This window comes from Castor canadensis, chromosome 18 (genome assembly GCF_047511655.1).
Source record: "Castor canadensis chromosome 18, mCasCan1.hap1v2, whole genome shotgun sequence".
Lineage (NCBI taxonomy): Eukaryota > Metazoa > Chordata > Mammalia > Rodentia > Castoridae > Castor > Castor canadensis.
Genome location: NC_133403.1, coordinates 34,265,672 through 34,284,937, shown reverse-complemented (window position 1 = coordinate 34,284,937; position 19,266 = coordinate 34,265,672). Strand labels below are relative to the sequence as shown.

The window sequence follows — 19,266 nt, the reverse complement described above, 5'->3', positions numbered from 1 at the left end:
ATGTCCCTTAAAGATCTCCACACCTCACTTCAAAGCTTGCTGCTGGATCACCTGGGGAGCTTGTTAAAAATACAGCGTGTTGAGCCCCTGTTCAGCTGCAACCACACCCTAGATACTCCTGGGGACAGGGGCTTCTCTTTTCTTCTAAACAAGGTCCCCAGACAGCGCAGAGAGAGGCAAAAAGTTCAGAACCACTGCTTTGGCCATGGCTGCCCTGCTCTGAGAGAGCCTGGCTCTCTGTCAGTTGCTTTGACACTGCAGTGCCAATCAGGTGACCGGGTTAAATGGATGAGTCTGAGGGGTGGGGCTGAGATTGGGGAGCGGGCAGGGAGGTCATAAACACAGAACCTGCAGTCCTGAAAGGAGGAATGGGGGTAAGAATGCAGGGTCCCCTCAGGAACTTAAGTTGTGTCTCAGCTGTGATCACGCCTGACTATTTTTGGGAACCAGGAGAAGCTGTTTGTGTAGGGGACATAAATGATCACACACACTTTGATCCAGGGTTGAATTTAGAGGAGCAAATTACCTAAGAAATTAAACTTGTAAGTAATTACCTAATAAATTAAGCTTTGTTCCTGAAATGAATGTGATTTCAGTTTAGTCAAGCTAAATGACCCCCGTGGTATACTGTCCCCTTAAGGGGCACACTGTCTGCCTCCGTCTTAGTCACTCACCAGGAACTAAGCTGTACATGCTTGCAGGGTGACACACACACACACACACACAGCAACTACATTTTGAACCGTGACACCTCTTAGCAAGTGAGAGATGGATGGTATTCTAAAAGAAAGCCAGTGGGCAGGTGCTGAACTGGAGGAGTGAAGCAGAGTTCTAAGACCCCATATCTGGGTCCCCAAGCAGATGGGGCAATTGGGTGCTGGAGCCAAGGAGCAGCCACAGCTTCTGGGGAGGGTTTGCCCTGAGCAATCTGTTGCCTGAACTTGGAAAGTCAAGTTCAGACCCCAAAGTAAGAGCAGATGATTGAGGATAAACAGAATGGATTGAAAGTAGAACAAGTGGCTTCACACTTGACTGAGATGCATCTTCCACAGAGAGCTGCCCAGCACAGTAGCGATCTACTGCCACCTGTGGCTAGGGACAACTCAGTTTAAATGAACTGAAGTCACGTAAAAATCAACAGCACATGAACAGGGGCACAGAGGCACAGTGAGTAAACATGCATCGTAGAATCATCGACAAAAATTCTGTAAAGCACCCAACTTAACTCTCAGGCCATCAGAGAAGTCAACCCCAAAAAGATTTCATTAGAATTTAACCCTAGATGAAAGCTGGGTGTGGTGGTACACGCCTGTAATCCCAGCTATTCTAGAGGTAGAGGCAGGAGGATGGCAAATTTGAGGCCAGCTGGAGCAAAGTTAGGAAGACCCTGTTTCCAAAACAAAAGGCCTGGGGGCATGGTTCAAATGGTAGAGCCCTTTCCTAGCATGCACGAGGCCCAGAATTCAATTCCCAGTATGACCAAAAAAAAAAGAAGATTTTAACCCTAGACTTGTGTAAGTTCCTTCAGTATCTCTAAATTTAAGGAAGATCTAGGGTGAATTATAGACATTAGGATAATCAACTCATACTATTAATAACTAAATTGAAGAGTCTGCATTTGTGGAATTTTATTTTATATGTACAGTGAGAGTACAAGTTCACCTTTCCAAATCTAATTTGAAATAGGTAATTGAATAACTGATGTAGACACGAAGTCAAGGCCTCACACTTGCTAGGCAGGCACTGTATTGCTTGAGCCACTCCACCAGCCCTTTTTTGTGTTGGGTATTTTTAAGACAGGGTCTTTAGCTGGAGGCCTGGCTTACGTGGTAAAGCACCTGCCTAGCAAGCATGTGGCCCTGAGTTCAAACCCCAGTACCACAAAATATATATATATCCATCAAGATAGGGTCTCTCGAACTATTTGCCCAGGCTGGCTTCAAATCATGATCCTCCCTTCCCCCCTCCTCTCTTCCTTCTTTCTTTCTCCCTCCCCGCCCAAGCCCATCAATTTATTTCTTAACATTTCTACGGGTTGTATGGATAATTGAGAAGATTTGTCTATCAACAATTAGAATGCTTAAAATTCCTGCATATCAGGCTTATAAATGCAGTTTAAATTGATGATTTTTAATTAATTAAGGCTGTGATTGGAAGCAAACATGCAAGGTTCCCTTACTTGCCACTGCTAAAATTTTCCAGACTTATAGGAAAAATACCGTGTATAACTGAACTTAAAAGCAAAAGGAAGGAGAGCTGGAGGCGTGGCTCAAGTCGCAGAGCGCCTGCTTAGCAATCTCAAAGACCTGAGTTCAAACCCCAGTTCTACCAAAAAAAAAAAGAAAACCCACATATATAAGGAAGGATAAGGATAATGACATTTTCACTTTAATAAATTAAGCATTAATTTCTAAAGCTAAAAAATAATCATATAAAAGCAAAACTTGAGCTCCTTGACCACACCAACCACCTTTCAAATGTTCAACAGCCACAGGTGGCCAGTGGCTACCTCGTAGGGGAGGTTGTGTTCACACAGAATCCATCCGTTATGGTGCAGGTGTGTCCTCTAAATCTCAGTCAAAGTTTTAGCAGTTCTCTTAGGAAACAAACACCCTCCCCCAAAAGTTCTTCCCCCAGTAGACACTATAATTCTTAAGATTTTCAGGAGTGCCACAGCTCATTGACAGAGCACTCACCTAGAATGTGCAAGGAAGGCCCTAGCACCACAGGAAGGAAGGGAGGAAGGGAGGGATGGAGGGAAGAAGAGGAAGAGAAAGAGGGAGGGAGGGGAGGGAGGATGGGGAGGGAGGGGAGGAAAGGGAGGGAGGGAAGGAGAAAGGGGAAGAAGGGACAGACGTGCTTCTGAAAAAATGAACTATGGATGTAGCGTGGACCTGGGGCAGGAGGGCTGGAGAGAGAGAGGGCAATGCAGGGATGCGAACCATGCAGTTGAGCCCAGAAGGAGAAGGCAGGAAACCAGTGGAGGAAGTGCAGGCTGTGAGCACCCCGCCCTCTCCACTATGTTTTATGGCTGATCTTTGCGCATTGCCATGCAGGGTCCAGCCTGGCCCTCACTGGACACTGAGTGGCTTCGGATGGGAAATCGGAGAGTGGTTCCATCCGTTTTGATTGTCTTTCCAGTTCAGTAAATTTCACACACAAGCTAGGTATTTCTGACCCCAAAATAGAGCTGGATGCAGGAAATGGTCCAGGTAAGATACAATATCACCACGCTCTCTGAATGCTCAGGTGAAAAAGACTGAAATCAAAAGTAGGAGCCAGCATTGGCTCCCTGCTCAGGTCTTAAGCAGATTCCAGCCAGAAGGTGATGGGGAGACCCGGATCCCAGCTGGTCCTTCATGAGTCAGCTGATGAACCTGTCTAGGAAAGTCAGAAAAGCCAGCACTGTCTAATAGAATTTTCTGAAATTATGGCAGTGATCCACATCTGTGACAGCCAACAGGGTGGCCACTTGTGGCTATGGAGGGTTAGAACCATGCCTAGTCTGTGACCGAGGAGCTGAATTCAAGGTTCTATTTAGCTTTAAAGAGTCACATGTAGCTCGTGGCTGCCACACTGGGGAGAGCGAACATAAACTTTTCTCCTTGGCATTTCTTCTTCCAGCACCTAAAAGTTGTACCTGCTTCTCTCTATGTCGCAGCCATGGGTAGAGGGTGAACAAGTGGATTAATACACAGAGCTAAGGGTTTTCTCCAGAGGGCTGAGGTGGTAACCCTACTCAGATCTTGCTGTGACCCTGGACAAAGGCCCAGGGTCCTGAGACTGTCACCCAAGACCTTCCTTCCTGTGGCCTCACATCCTCTGCATGCACTCACACACACTTTCATTTGCAGAACGCACACTGGGTAAAACCCAAATGCCTCCCCTGGCCTGGGAGGCTCTGCCCTCACACTCCATTACAAACCCCACAACCCTCCATCCCAAGTTCTCACCAAGGTCCTTCCACTCCTCAAATGAGCCAAGCTCACTGTACCCCAGCACTTTTGCATCTCCCAGCCCCTTCCCCAGAACTCTCTTCATACGCATCTGGACAGCCCCTTTCATTCTGCAGCGCTCTGCTCACCTGTCATGCCCATCCCGACCAAGACGAATGAGACGCCTGCCTGACCCATTCCTGTCTACCCTTCAAAGCACTCATCACAGCTTCCGATCATCTTTATCTGGTGTCTACTTGCTCAGCATCATTCTTTCCACAATGAACCATAAGCACAACTGTCCAGGCATCTGTCTGTCTTGTCCTCTGTCTAGTGCCTAGCACAGTGCCTGAGGTGTAACGGGTACTTATATTTAGAGGTAGTACATGAACGAATCTCTTCTTCTCTGCTTCTTCGGCCACACAGATGCTCCTCGGTGGGGTCCCCAGGCCAGGGGCATTGGAGTTCTTTGGGAACTTGGATAAAACTCTGGCAACACAATCTATATTGTCCACCAGCTGACTTCAAAAGGAGAGTCTGATATGCATTCAAATTTGGGAGGTGTCACTCCAGATCCTTTGTGCTTCTGAAATGACCTCCCTCCCCTTTCATTCCTGCTCAGCACTCAAGTTCTAGTTCAACTCCCTACCCTGAAGTATGATGCACCATTTCCAACTTCACACGTGGTATGACCAACAGCTAAAATATATCGAGTTATTTATGTTCACGTCTTTATAATAGGTATTAGGCATTTTGAGTGCAGCAACCTTCGGTCTTCTTTGCATCTTCCCAATGATGAATTTGCGAAGCAACTGAAACTATAGAGTGGGGCTGGAGGTGTGGTTCAAGTGGTAAAACACCTACCTCACGAGTATGAAGCCTTGAGTTCAAACTCCATCCCACTAAGAGGAAAAAACTATAGTATAGCCAGGCATGCTGGTGTATGCCTATAATCCTGGCTAGTCATAAGGCAGAGAACACAGCAAAAGCTTGAGACCATTTCTGAAAAACAAATTAAAAAAAGAACTGGGGGATGGAGGGGGTGGGGTAGGGGGGAGAAATGACCCAAGCCTTGTATGCACATATGTATAATAAAGCAATAAAAAAAAAAAGAACTGGGGGGCATGGCTCAAGTGGTAGAGCACCTGTCTAGCAAGCTTGAGACTCTGAGTTCAACTCCCAATACTGCAGAAACACAAAACTAACCTATAGGATAAAATGATGAATGAATGAATAGCACTCAAGAGAAAAGAAAGGAAAGGCCTCCTCCATGGATGAAAACCACAGCTGCCCAACTGGTTCTGGGTTCAAATTCCTGCCTTAGACTCTGCCTGACTTGTTTTGTTTTAGTCTGTTGTGGGGTGCAGAGGGGTTAGTGACTAGAGATACAAACACAACAGTATGGTGACCCCAGCCATCTGCTTCTAAGCTAGAGGCGAGGTTCTGGACAACAGAGAGGTGTGCAAACCTATTTCCAAAGAGGAAGAGGGTGATGCTTTTTATCACGTCACCTGCACTGATTTCATAACTGTCCCACCACCTCTGTCCTTCGGGCTCTGCTGTGCTCTTTCTTTCAATCTCAATATCTAAAAAATGCAGCTGCAGCAGCCCCATTGTTTTTTCAGGCTCTTTATGGGCATCATCTCAAGTCCTTATCACCAGCCTGCAAGGGGGCCTCATTAGCCCATTTCACAGATGAGGAAATGAGAGGTCAGTTGACTTGCCCCACAAACTCCAGCTGGGTAGACTGGCTTCAAAGCTGCAGTCTTTCCACCAGTCATGGTGGCCGTCTGAGTTAGCCAGAGCCAGGGGACGAGGTTGTGGATTCAAGTTCAACAGGATCCAGTTTGTGACTCTAATAAGCATCATGGTCTAATTAATAATTCTCAAGGTCATGAGAACAGGAAAGAGAAGATGAATAGCTCAGGACCCCCTCCTAGTGCCACAGTCCTATTCAGGGCCCTTCTGAGGGACCACTGAGTGTCCTGAGCCTGTAACGGGAAGACGTTTCAATCCAGAGGCAGCCACAACTCTCAGGAGACCAACGCCATGGCGGCTGTGATAGGCAAAGTCATGAGGAAAGCAGCTCCCAGCTCCTGACAAGGCTCTCGGGAAGTTGGGATAATGTGACAAGGACCAGCCAGCCCCCAGAGCAGATGACAGGGGCAATAGGTACTAGGAGTCATGGCACAAGCCAGGTGCTCAAAGGACACAGAAATTTCGACCTGGGGAGGAGGTGGCCTCTAAGGTGGGCACGCATAATTTCCTGTTTTTATGTCACCATCTGGAACCCAATGACTAAAGAGGCCTGAGACCTACTGTTCTTCCATCCATCTGTCCATCTGTCCAACCACTCATCCATATGACCATCCATCTAACCATTCAGCCAGCCATCTATTTAATCCAACCAAACATCCATCCATTCATCCAACCATCTAGATCCTTCTATTCATCATCCACTTATCCACCCACACATCCAGCAATCCATCCATCCATCCATCTATCCAATCTAATCAAATATCCATCCATTCATCTACTCACCCACCCATCCAACCATCCATCCATCCATCTGTCCATCCATCCAACCACTAATCTATCCAACCACCCACCCATCAAAACATCCATCCATACAACTATTTATCCAATCCAACCAAACATCCATCCATCCAAACATCTCTCCCATCCAAACATCCATCCACCCAATCATCCATCCATCCATCTAATCCAACCATTTGTCCATCTGAAGAAATATACATTTAACCATACATAAATTAGCCATCCAAGCCTCTAGCCAACCAACCATTTATACATCCATACAAATGACCTCTAACCACTCATCCAGTCATCTATTCATCCATCTAGTCATCCATCCATCCAGCCAACCATCTACCCATCCATCCCTCTATCTAACCACCCTTCCATCCAATCCAACCATCTGTCCATCCATCAGAGCATGATGCATGTTTCAGGAACAAAAAGCTGGAATATCCTGGGCAAAGAGGAGAGAAGAAGGGAATGAAATAAGGGCAGGATCACGCAGGATCTCCTACAGTCATGGACTGTAGAGAGAGAGCAGAGAGGTTCATCCTTGTGCAGTGAGGAAGTATCAGAAGTTTTTAAGCCAAAAGTGACATTATTTGATAAACTGGGTTATATGATTTGCCCCAAAAAATGGCCATGTAAGAGATGAGCCTAGCCAAAATCATTATGCCCATTTTACAGAAGTGGAAGTAGAAGCACCATGTGATTAAGTGCATCCCTGCCTTGAGCATCTGTAACTCAGGTGGGCCATTTGGTTCCTCATCTGCCTCTAAGTGGTGAGGCCCCTCTTACAGATTACTCCTGTGCATAATCCACAACCCCAGAGCCAAAGGATACAGCAAAGGGAAGTGAGGGGGAAAGAGAGCATGAGATTGAGTACAAAAAAGAAGCCCTAGTACAAAAAGAAACCCTTGCATGATCTCTGCACCACACTGTCTGGTAAGCATGGACCCAAGGGGTCGTGACATCCACGGCTTCACAGCAGACAGGCAAACCCCTCAACTAGGGCACTTATTATGCACACGAAAGACAGGCTCCAGAAAAGGAAATCTGATGTTCCTATTCCTTGTAATATGGCCCCCAAAACCAGGAAACACAGTCTTCTGTTTCGGGTAGACATACAAGTTGTTACGCCTTCATGAAGAGCACTGTAGCAAGAACTCACTTATTCGTCCTTTGTGACATCTTGCACCAGCCATGATGAGGTGTCCACGTGGGCATGATCAACCAATCCCTGCAGAGAGAATTCCACTGGTTTAGACCAGCCGCAAATGGCTGGTGAAGGGTGTACTGCTCAGATGAGCAAGAACAAACTCAGATTTGGATTCAGGAAGCAAAGAGAGAGGAGGGTGTCCAAGAAGAGTGTCTGTCATACCTAATGCCTGCCTCAGGAAGGACTTAATGCTTGGGACAACATTTCCAAGTGCAACCTCTTCTGCAGTGACAAGTATCTCCTGCCCTAAAACCCTCTGCAGGATAACTAAGACTCAGTCTTCATTTAGAGGTCTGCTGTTTGGTTTCTCCCCAGAGTCTTCTGATACAGCCCTGGCTGAGGTTTCTGGGAACATTCAACAAGGGTCAATGGTACAAATAAAAGCTTCTGCTGTACCAAAAGGACAACTATTGAAGGTTCCGTTTACTGGAAGTGCCTAGAACTGTCGACTGCACAGAGAGAAAGTAGATGGCAGGTTGGGGAGCTGGAGTAACTGGGAGTTTATGGACTGAATGTCTTTCCTCACAGTCACATGCTAAAGCCCCAGTGTGATCCCCCAGTGTCATGGTATTTGGAAGTGAAGCCTTTAGGGCGTTATTGGGTTTAGATGGGCCCCTATGGGTGGAGTCCCAGAATGGGATTTAGTGTCCTTCTAAGAAGAGAAAGAGACCAGAGCTCACTCGCTCTTCATGACACCGTAAAGGAGGCAGCCATCTGCAGCCAGGACGGGAGCCCTCACCAGAACCCAACCAGGCTGGCACTCTACATCTCAGACTTCCCTGCCTCAGAACTGCAAGAAAGGAATTCCTATTGTTTAAGCCACCAGGTCGATGGCATTTGGCATGGTGACCCATGTTGACTAAGACAGGAAGTTGCAGTGTTTAATGGGTGTGAAGTTTCAGTTGGAGGTGTTGGGAAAGTTCTAGAGATGGATGCTGGTGACAGTTGCACAAACAATATGAACGTTCCTCATGCTACTGAACTGGTCACTTAAAAATGGTAAGAATGGTAAATGTTAGGTATATTTTACCACAAGGTAAAAAGGTACTGGCGGCTGAGGGTGTGGCTCAGTGACAGAGTGACCGCCCACCACGCACAAGGTCCTGAGTTCAATCCCCAGCCCCACAAAAAAAATAAAGAAAATACTTTAAAAGGAATCACAGTGCCCATCTGACAGGTGCACAAACTAGAGAGTAACAGGCCTATCATTTCCCATGCAGGATCATGGTGGTGATAGAATTAGAATCCAAGTCATCCAACTCCAAAAACGGTGGCCCCTTCCCAACCTCAGATGTCTCCGCACACTCAGGTCACGTGAGGAAAGAAAAGTCAAGCACCAGAGGCAGTTCATACTGCCCTGGTTACTAGCAGGGAGAGGTGGCCGGACGCACAGGGCACTGCTACGCGGCTCTCGTGGGAGAGAAAGCCCCGGTGAAGTGCAGGAAGTGCTTGGGCTGGCCTCGGGCCACAAGGCCTACAGTGACACAGCCTGAAACTTTCCACCTAAATCCCCACGCACAGCTACTTATCACTCATGGGGAAAATGTGAGCATCCCCGGGGCTGGGATTTTTCCATGTTTAGCTTCAGCCCAGAGGAAGATTTTCTTCAAAAGTTTCAATGGTGTGACTATTTTTAAATGATGAGAGACTTGAGGCCAAAATGTCAAAAGCCTCCATGTTGCCTCTCCCCCCATCCCCATTTCAGCTGAAATGGGTACACTGCAGAAGTAATTAAAGAAAGGTCACACTTGAGGCCCAGCTGACTATATATGCGGAACCTGATCTATCCTGAGTCAGGGATCCTCAACCAGGGCCGAGCTTGTCCTCATAGGACATATGGCCATATCTGGATGTATTTGGGTTGTCACAACTTGAGGGTAAGGGGTACTGTTGACATCCAGTGGGCAGAAACCAGACACACTGCTAAATGTCCTCCAGTGCACAGGACAGTCCCCAAGACAAGAATTATCCAGGCCCAAATATCCATAGTGCAAAGGGGGAGAAACTGTCTCCTAGGCCCATGGTTTTCCAACCTGAGCAAGCAACAGAATGCAATGGAAGCTTGTGAAACTGTAGCTGGTAGATCCCACCCCAGAGTCGCAGGTTCTGTAGGTCCGGGAGAGGCCCAAGTGGGCATTTCTAGCAGGTTCCCAGGGGGTCCTGTCCTGGACCAGGGTTTTAAGGCACAGCCACTGTCTCCCCTATCTTACGACTGTGAGCTGGAAGGGGGAGAAGTGCTGCCCACAAGTCCTACACACTTGGCAGAGGATTTGGCCTCTAGCAAGAGCCTCTGTAGGTGCCATGTGTCCAAGCCCCCCAGCATTGTGGCTTGGGGATATACAGTTTCTCCCACAATGGCCTGGCTCTGTCAACAGAGTTGAGTTCCAGATGAAGGGGACCATGTCAGAATTCCCCTACAGTGCTCTTTGCAAACAGTGCTTTCAAAGCTTGTGTTTTCATACCATATCAAGGTCCTCAGTGTGAAAACCTCTTACAAGTTCTAGAAGGTTTTGAGAAGAAGCATTTTATCCAGGGGCCTCCTCCTCTTCCTCAGACCCATCTTACTGCCTTCAGAGTTGTTCATGGACCCATAAATTCTCAGGTTTTTTTCTTACCACTTAGATCCACCGTGGGATATCTTTGTGACAAATCTTGCATCACAAGATCTTGTAATGGAAATAACATTAGGCTGGATGTCAGGAGACCTGGGTTCCAGCAGGTGGGAAAACGAGGTCTCAGAGTGGAATATTGTAACACCCAGATTTCCCTCGAAGGGCTGCTGGCTCCCCTGGTGACAAGGAATCACCTGAGGCGCCCTGCTACGCAGTTAAGCACTGTCACTGCTACTTCAGAAGAATTAGATCATTCAGGAGTCACACGCTGAGTCCAGGATAGAATCATGGCAGGTGTGGTGGTGGAAGTTCTTCAGTCCTCAGTCCTCTAGTTCAAACCCCCTGAGCACACTCCCTTTACTAGAAATTTCTTGCTCCACCTAACACAGGGTGGGGGGTGACAATTGGACTATCTCTGCTTTCCTCATGTCCCAAACAAGCAGCTCCCTTCTTCCATCTCTTTCCTTCAAACCTCATCTCTCTTTTGTCTCTCGTCTTTCAGGATTCTGTCTCTTTAGGCCAATCTGACTTTTTTCCCTAGCATTTTTTCCCCCACCCTGGACTCTGGGGAAAGGTATGACTTCCACTACATCAGGGACTAGCAAATTTATTGCCCAAAGGTCAAATCTGGCCCCCTGCTTGTTCTTGTAAATAAAGTTTTGTTGAAACACAGCCACAGCCATTTGTTTACATATTGTCTGTGACTGCTTTTTTGCTACAACTGCAGATCTGAGTGCTTACCACAAAGACAGAAAGCTTCAAGGTTTTATTATCTGGCCCTTTATAGGAATGTTTGCTGATCCCTGCTCTCTCTATATATATATTTATATATAAAAACTCAATTTCATGAGAAGTTGCTTATAAAGTAAATTTTTATAAACTGTGCTGCATCTCTACTCTGGATGCTGTCTTGTCCCAGACTTAAGGATTATTTGCTGCATCAAGTGAGCAAATTGCTAATGAAATTTAAGGGGAAACTGGGCTAAGACTCCATATAAACCATAAAAGCTTTTCAAAAGCCGTGACCATCACCAGGTGCCAGAGGGTCCTGCCTGTAATCCCAGCTACTCAGAGATCAGGAGGCTTCTGATTCAAAGCCAGCCCAGGCAAATAGTTCCTGAGACCCTATCTCAAAAAAAAAAACCAACTCATCACTGGTGATGAGTTGCTGGTGGAGTGGCTCAAGTGGTAGAGCACCTGCCTAACGAACGTGAGGCCCTAAGTCAGTGTCACACACAAAGAAGCAAAAACAGTGAATTCATGACTGAGGCTCAGTTTCCTCTCTCTCCCTCCCTCCCTCGCTCCCCCTCCCTCTTTTTGTGGTGCTGGGGGGCGTTGGTTGAGGCTGGTGAACCTGGAAATGCCATCTGCCTAAGTCAGGCAATCACGTCTCTGGCACAGATCTCTGAGTTCCAGTCCAGGCTCACCACCCACGGCTGTGTGACTGAGTCAGGTTACATCATGTCTCTGAGCATTGTCTGCGAGCACACACAGTAGGCGCTTTTATGTGCACAGTCTCTGAGAGGCAGGTACAGACAGCACAGCTCAGGAGCTAGGGGAATTTGCCTTGGGTGCAAAATTTAAGGCAACACCAAAACCTTTTTTTTTTTTTTTTGGTGGTACTGGGGTTTAAACTCAGGACCTTGAACTCACAAGGCAGGTGCTCCACCACCCCAGCCCCCAAATAAATGATTTATTTATTTATTTATTTATTTATTTTTTGCAATACTCAGGGCCTTCACCTTGAGCCACTCCACCAGCCCTATTTTTGTGTTGGGTTTTTTGAGATAGGGTCTCACGAGCTATTTCTTGGGCTGGCTTCGAACCGCAATCCTCCTGATCTCTGCCTCCTGGGTAGCTAGGATTACAGGTGTGAGCCACTGCACCCGGCTCAAATAAATGATTTTTAACACAATAGTTTAAAAAAGCAAAATTCACACTCACACCCAAAAACTACAAAGAACAAAGTTTCAAAACACTAAATAAAGGCAGGATGCCTCTGTGCCGGCACTGGGATGAGGAGCCTCTGTACATTCTAGGTCTCAGGCTGTCTTTCTATAAAATGTTGTTATCTTGACTTATTAGGCACTTTTGTATGCATTTTTATCTTTAAATACCACATAACTGACTGTTTATGCCTCCTGTGAAACTTCGTGCCTGGGGACACTTTGCTGGCCCCACCCAGCCCAGGCCCTGTAGAAGAAGCCTATGAACTATCTCATTTGCATAAAAAATATAAAAACAAAAAACAAAATAAATATCTCACATGCACAAGGAAGTTCTAACCCAATGGGTTAGACCTGGATTCACACGTGACTCAACCAGAGAAACTAAAAATAAAATAACAGCTGGGCGCCTGTGGCTCACGCCTGTCTTTCCAGCTACTGAGGAAGCAGCAATCAGGAAGAAGATCGTGGTTCGAAGCCAGCCTGGGCAAATAGTTCATGAGACCCTATCTCAAAAAAACCCATCACAAAAATAGGGCTGATGGAGTGGCTCAAGGTGTAGGCCCCGAGTTCAAACCCAGCACCACAAAATAATAATAATAATAATAATAATAATAATAATAATAAAACCAACTGAATGGAGGGGGGGGACACCACTTGGCTTTTTAAATCGGTGACCAGACCACTTCACACCTAGGATGGCAGCAATCAAAAAGACAGATAATAGCAAGTGTTGAGGACGTAGAGAAGTTAGAACCCTCAGACACTGCTGGTGGGGACAGGAAATGGTGCAGCCACTGTGATGTTCCTCGAAACACAGCACACAGTTCAGCATGTGGTCCAGACCTTCCCGTCAGGGGTATACATCCAGGAAAGCTAAAAACGTATATTCAAGCAAAAATTTGCATATAAATATTTATGGCAGTATCAATCATGATGGCCAACAAGTACAAAAAGCCCAAACATCCACCAGAAGGAGATGAATGGTGAACAAAATGTGCTGCACCCACACGATGGAATATTATTTGGCCATAAAAAAGGAATGGCATACTGGCAGATGCTACAACACAGATGAATCTTGGAAACCTTATGCTTAGTGAAATAACTAGATACAAAGGGGACATATAAGGTTTGACTCATTGACAAGACATTCCTAGAACAGACAAATCCAAAGAAACAGAAAGAATCATGGTTTATAGTGGCTGATGGGAGGGGGTTTGGAGAGTGACTGTTAGTGTGTACAGGATTACTTTTGAACTGATGAAAAAATTCTGGAATTAGTGGTGAGGTTGCCTAACCTTATAAATGCACTAAAAATAGCTGTACAGTTTAAAAGGGTAGATTTGGCTGGACATGGTGGTGCATGCCTGTAATCCCAGCACTTGGGAGGCTGAGTTAGGAAGCTTGCGAGCTCAAGGCCAGCCTTGGCAACTCAGCAAGACCCTGTCTCAAAAGGAGTTGGGGAGTGAATTTTATGTCAATTAAAATAATCTCCCCAGGGATTCAAATATGCAGCAAGGAACCCAGTGTCCCTCCTGGTATAACACCAGCCCCAGTATAACATGGCTGTGCTGATAGTCACTCGAGTTTTAGGCAAGAGTCCTCCGAGGTGAAGAAGCCACAAGTTGGGTCCAGACAGGTGCTGTGCTCAGTGCTCTGCTTGGCCACCTTCCCTGGAAGATTCAAGGCAGTTTCCAAATCAACAGGGAGGCAGCTCAGCTGGAGCCGGGGCTGTGCCCACACTTTCCTTGTCAGGACTCCTTACCCAAATTAGCATCCATCCCCAAGCTGTGGTCAGGCCACACTGTGCACAGCAGAGGGGAAAAAGGAAAAAGAAAAAAAACTACCAAGGCCACAGAAATGCACACGCCCCTAAGAGTAGCTCTGCACACAGCACAGAGCTGAGAGGTAAGTGCTGCTTCCCAACCAGGCCAGGATCCCAGGATCTTAGATGACAAAAAGCAAGTGATCCGCCACCCAGCAGCCTTCATGATCTTGAATGTGAAAGGCTGACCAGGAAAGCACACCAGCTTTGCGCTGTCCAAAAATACAATCAGAGCTCAGCCGCTGTCCTCTGCCACTCCCTGGCCACAGAGCACTGCATCCGAGCATCTTTCTGTCCACGTGCTGTCCTCATTACCTGACTGAACAGAGCTTCTGAGGTGGTGATGCCTACAGGAGAGGAAGGTGGTCCCCCCGCCCTCACTTCGTGGAAATCCCCTTTGGCACAAAGGGAAGTGCTGGGTTGGTGGCTTTCCTGCTTTGCTGAGGTGTGAGCTCAGTGACCTGGGTGCTGGCTCTGTGCAAGGCTAGGAATTCTGGGGTGCAGGTGCTGGAGAGATTGCCAAGCAGATGGAAGCTCTGCAAATACCAAGGGCTCCAGTCCCCAAATGTTGGGAATATTGTTTTATTTTGAAGTCTCCTATGAAAACACCCCCGCAGAAGCTTCAGCTGGCTTAAGAATATATCCACCCACAAGAAAGGGCTGGCAGTGCATACTGTGCGTGTGTGTGTGTGTGTGTGTGTGTGTATGCACGTGTGCACGTGTGCACACAAATCTATATTACACTCCATCAGCAACTCGACACTCCTCCCAGGTGACTACCTAGCCAAATTCCACCAAGACAAACCAGCCGACAGCTTCCTGCATGTGACCCTGCCTCCTGCAAGCTGGTCCCACCTCCAGGGTTGGGAGGCTCAAGTGCACTTGACAAGAGTGATGGGGTCACAGACACACCGCATGGTGCAATTCTCCCCTCGAAACAAGTGTCTCGGTCCAGAGTCAAATGCAATCACACTACAAAAGTCCTCTGGCTCAAGAAGAGGCCAGTAGAGCACTGCTCTTTCCACTTTCGTAAAGAAAATAGAAATAGTTACGGGGCTGTTTTGTCTCCTTGCTTGTTTTGGTTTAGCTGGGATAAGGTCTAGCTGAAGTAAATTTCTGCTTGGAGGCAGAACCAGGTAAATGAGAAAGGTATTCCTTCTTGCCATGTGTTGTGGCACACACACCCGTAATCCCAGCTACTCAGGAGGCAGAGGCAGGAGGATCACATGTTCGCTAGGCAGTTAGGGAGACCCTATCTCAAAAACCAAAAACAAAATACAAAACCAAATTTGGGATAGAGACATGGAGCTAGTGGCAAAGCACCTGCCTTGCATGGGTGAGACCCTGAGTTCCAGCTCCAGTACTGTTTTTAAAAAGAGGGGGGAGGAGGAGTCTCCCTTCTGTTTAAACTGTTGTTTAAAGTCTCCCCCTTTCATAGTTATAAATTTGGAATATTGCAGAATACTTAGCGTGTATCAAAGGCATAAAAAACTCTACTTATCCCACACTGGAACTTCCAGAAACTCTCCCCAACTCTGGGACACCACTGTGAAATAAACTGTAGACAAAGTCCTATGAGAAATTACGCAGTTTTCGCAAAGCCCTTGGGCCAGCATCAAAGTGTTTTCTTCAAGGTGGCCCCACGACCTCCACCCTCTGATGTCAGCCCCTGGATGTTCCCCGACCTGAAGTGTGTGAATTGCTCTTAACCAATAGAATAGGACAAAAACGGTGGGACATCCTTCCCCTAATTACAACTGGTTATTCAAATCCCCATCCTAGCAGACTGGAGAGAAAACCTTCCTTTATTGACCTTGAAGGATCAAACAGCCATGCTGTGAACATGAAGACTCCCCCATGGCAGCAGGGGATCAAAAACAGCTTCTAGGACAGGAGGGTGGCTCCAGCTGAGAGTTATAAGAAGCTGGGGCCCTCCCAAGGTGAGCTTCAAGGAGATGAATCCTGTCAGCAACTTGAATGAGCATCTAACTCCCACCACCAGTCAGTCCTTCGGATGAGAACATACCCTACCCAGTGGGGATGAGACCCAGAGCACAGGACCCAACCCACCTGTGCCTGGACTCCTGACCATAGCAACTTGAGTTCATACATGTGTGTTGTGTGAGGTGCCAAGCCTGCGATCATCAGTGTGCAAAAACAAAAGACAGGGTCTCTACTACTTTCACCAAGGCTTAGTAGCTCTTTCCCAAAATTGAATAGAGAGGCAACTGATTCTTACGCTGTACATAAACTCAGGTACATTTCTGCTAGAATTCAGCACATACAAAACATAAGACTGCAACAAGCCACTCAGGAACTGACCCTATGAGAGGGGGTCTGCCTAAACAGACCCAAAGGCGCTCTGCTCAGTGTGGGGCACGAATTGGGAGCTCAAAGAACATTGGGTGAATGTGTTCAGGGAAAGAAGAGAAACCCAGCCACACAAGCACAAAGCTTACAAGCTCCATGGCTGTCATTTATTGAAATTGTAGTGTGTGTCAGATACCGTACCAGGGAATTACAGACATGTGTTGTCTTCAAAGTAGCCAAACAAGATGGTTACTACTAATTAAATTTCTGAGATGTTACAGACAGGCAAAGCCAACTCCCCACTGCTTGCTGTTATCCTCCTTATCACAGCCAAACCCAAATTTAAGAAGGCACCAGGATGGGAGCGTGGCTCAGTTGATACAGTACTTGGCTAGTAGGCTGAAGACTCTGGGTTTGGGCTGTAGCCCCACAAAAATTATAAAATAAAATGAGTGAATGTCAGGATGCATCTAGCGTGACTATGTGTACAGTCAAGTGCATCAGATCCCACTGTGAACTGTCAGAAGCGAACGTGATGGGTGGACACAGAAGGTGGACAAGGTCTGTGTTGCACAGGTGCTGACTGTGCTCAGCACCCTTGGTTCCCATGCCTCCACACCAAGCCATGATTTTAGGAAAGGCAGCATCACTCCCAAAGATCCAAGACATCAAACCACTAAGACCAAAAGATGGTTTCATCTTTCCCAGCAGAGAACCTGTTGACATTCGCAACTTCAGAAGCACCAAGGGCTCCTCCAAAAAAACCAGGCTGCCATGGGCCAGGGGAAACTGCCATTGTGACAGGTGCTCATGACTAAAGTTCAACCAGGGGTCACGGATGGGGAGGGAAAAGGGTGGGGTGAAGCAGGTAAGGCAGGTGCCTTGGGTGCAAAATGTGGGGGTGTCAAAAAATTCAAGATGTTAATAAAAAAATACATAAATAAAATATATAGCACAATGAAAACAAACATATGTAAAAATATAAATAAAGCATGCATGTTTTAATCCAAATACTTTAAAATCTATGCAAAAAAACCATGATGAGCAAAATATTCAAATTTTTTTTAAAAGGCTCCTGGTGGTTGACTGCTTGATGGTGACCTGTGGCTCAAGAGTCACTGTGCCTCTTGCTGGGTAGGCTCACCAGGGCTGGCTATACCACACTCATGGTGGCTCATGCCACTAATCCTAGCTACTTGGAAGGCAGCGATCAGGGAGGATCGAGGTTTGAGGCCAGCCCACGCAATATAGTTCCTGAGATCTCAACTCCAAAAAAAAAAAAAAAGAAGAAGAAGAAGAACCAGAGCAAAATGGACTGGAGGTGTGGTTCGAGCAGTACAGCACCTACTTTCCAGGTATAAAGCCCTGAGTTCAAACCCCAGTGCCACCAAAAAAAAAAAGTGTTCATTGATAAAAGCCAATCAATGAACAAAGTCAAAGTTATGTAGAACTAAGTTCTGGGGTTCTACTGCACAGTAGGGTCACTATAGGTAACAATAATCTACTCCAGGCTTTGAAAAAAGCTAAAAGAAAGGATTTTGAGTGTTTTTACCACAAAGAAATAACCAAAGCTTGAGGAAATATTCTTACTCTAATTTGAACATTTCACAATGTAGAGATGTATGTAAACGTCACACAGACAGGAAGGTGTGTTGGTACACGCCTGTAATCCCAGCAACTCAGAGGCAGAGATAGGAGTTCAAGCCTGGTATGGGCAAAAGGTAGCAAAACCCTATCTCAAAAACAAGGTTGGCATGGTGTACAAACCTGTAATTCCAGCTACTTGGGAGGCAGCGGTAAGAGGACTGCAGTCTAAGGCCAGCCTGGGCAAAAATGTGAAACCCTATCAGAAAGACAAACTAAAGGCAACAAGACTGGAGCTGTGGCTCAAGTAGTAGAGCACTTGCCTAGCAAACTCAAGGCCATGAGTTCAATCCCCAGTACTGCCAAAAAAGAAAAAAAAAAAAAAGAAACCATATGGTACCTTGCAAATACATAAAACTTTCATGTCTCAATAAGAAAGAAAAACCCAGTTTTTAAAAATGTTCACTGTTTATCCGAGATTCAAATTTAACCAAGCATCCTATATTTCATCTTGCTACTCCAGCTAGGAAAGTCAGCTTAAGTACCCCATATCTCATTTTGCAGTCCAACCCTTCAACGTCACCGCAGAAGTGCTACCGGCAACTGAGGCAGAACCAATGGTGAATTTTTGCTTCGTCTTCTCTACTTAAGGGAGCAAAAATATTTTGTGAAATACGTGCATTTCAAAAAGAACTTTTTCGGAGAACAGGAGGGTGCAACAGTCCTGTCTGGGGGGTTGGTGCCAGTGGGGGGGAGGTAGGGAAGGGTGAATATGGTGCAAATACTGTGTGCACATGTGCGTAAAAGGAGACATTCCTGCCAAAACTGTTCCAGGAATGGTGGGAGGGGATGAAGGAGAATGGTGGAGGGTGAAGTTAACTGTGATCTATTGTAGGAACGTTTGTAAATGTCACAGTGTACTCCCACCCAACACAACAATTACAAAAAGAACTCTGAAGAGCTTGCACTAAATCGGTTCTCATGTGGCCAGGAGTGGTGGTGCATGCCTGTATCCCAGCACTCAAGGGGCCGGGGCAGAAGGATCAGCAGTCTGAGCCCTGCCTGGGCTGCATAGCAAAACCCTGAGTCAAAAACAAAAAAAAGGGAAGGGAAGAGAAATGGAGGGGAAGAAAGGGGAGAGAGAAGGAAGGAAGGAAGGAAAAAAGGAAAGAAGGAAGGAAGGGTCCCATGGCAACCCCTGAAGGAGCAAAGGTCACATCCAAAAGAAATCATTCCCAGGGAGTGTGACAGTGCTCCTGCCACTGTCATCGGGCCCCTCAGTCAAACACTGGCCTCACTG

The 19,266-nt window shown here is 46.6% G+C and overlaps 1 protein-coding gene across 1 annotated transcript in view; it reads right to left on the bottom strand.

Moving 5' to 3' along the window:
• Positions 1 to 19,266, bottom strand: part of Ksr2 (kinase suppressor of ras 2) — a 279,590-nt gene that overhangs the window by 208,238 nt on the left and 52,086 nt on the right. The gene's annotated exons all lie outside the window — the stretch shown is intronic.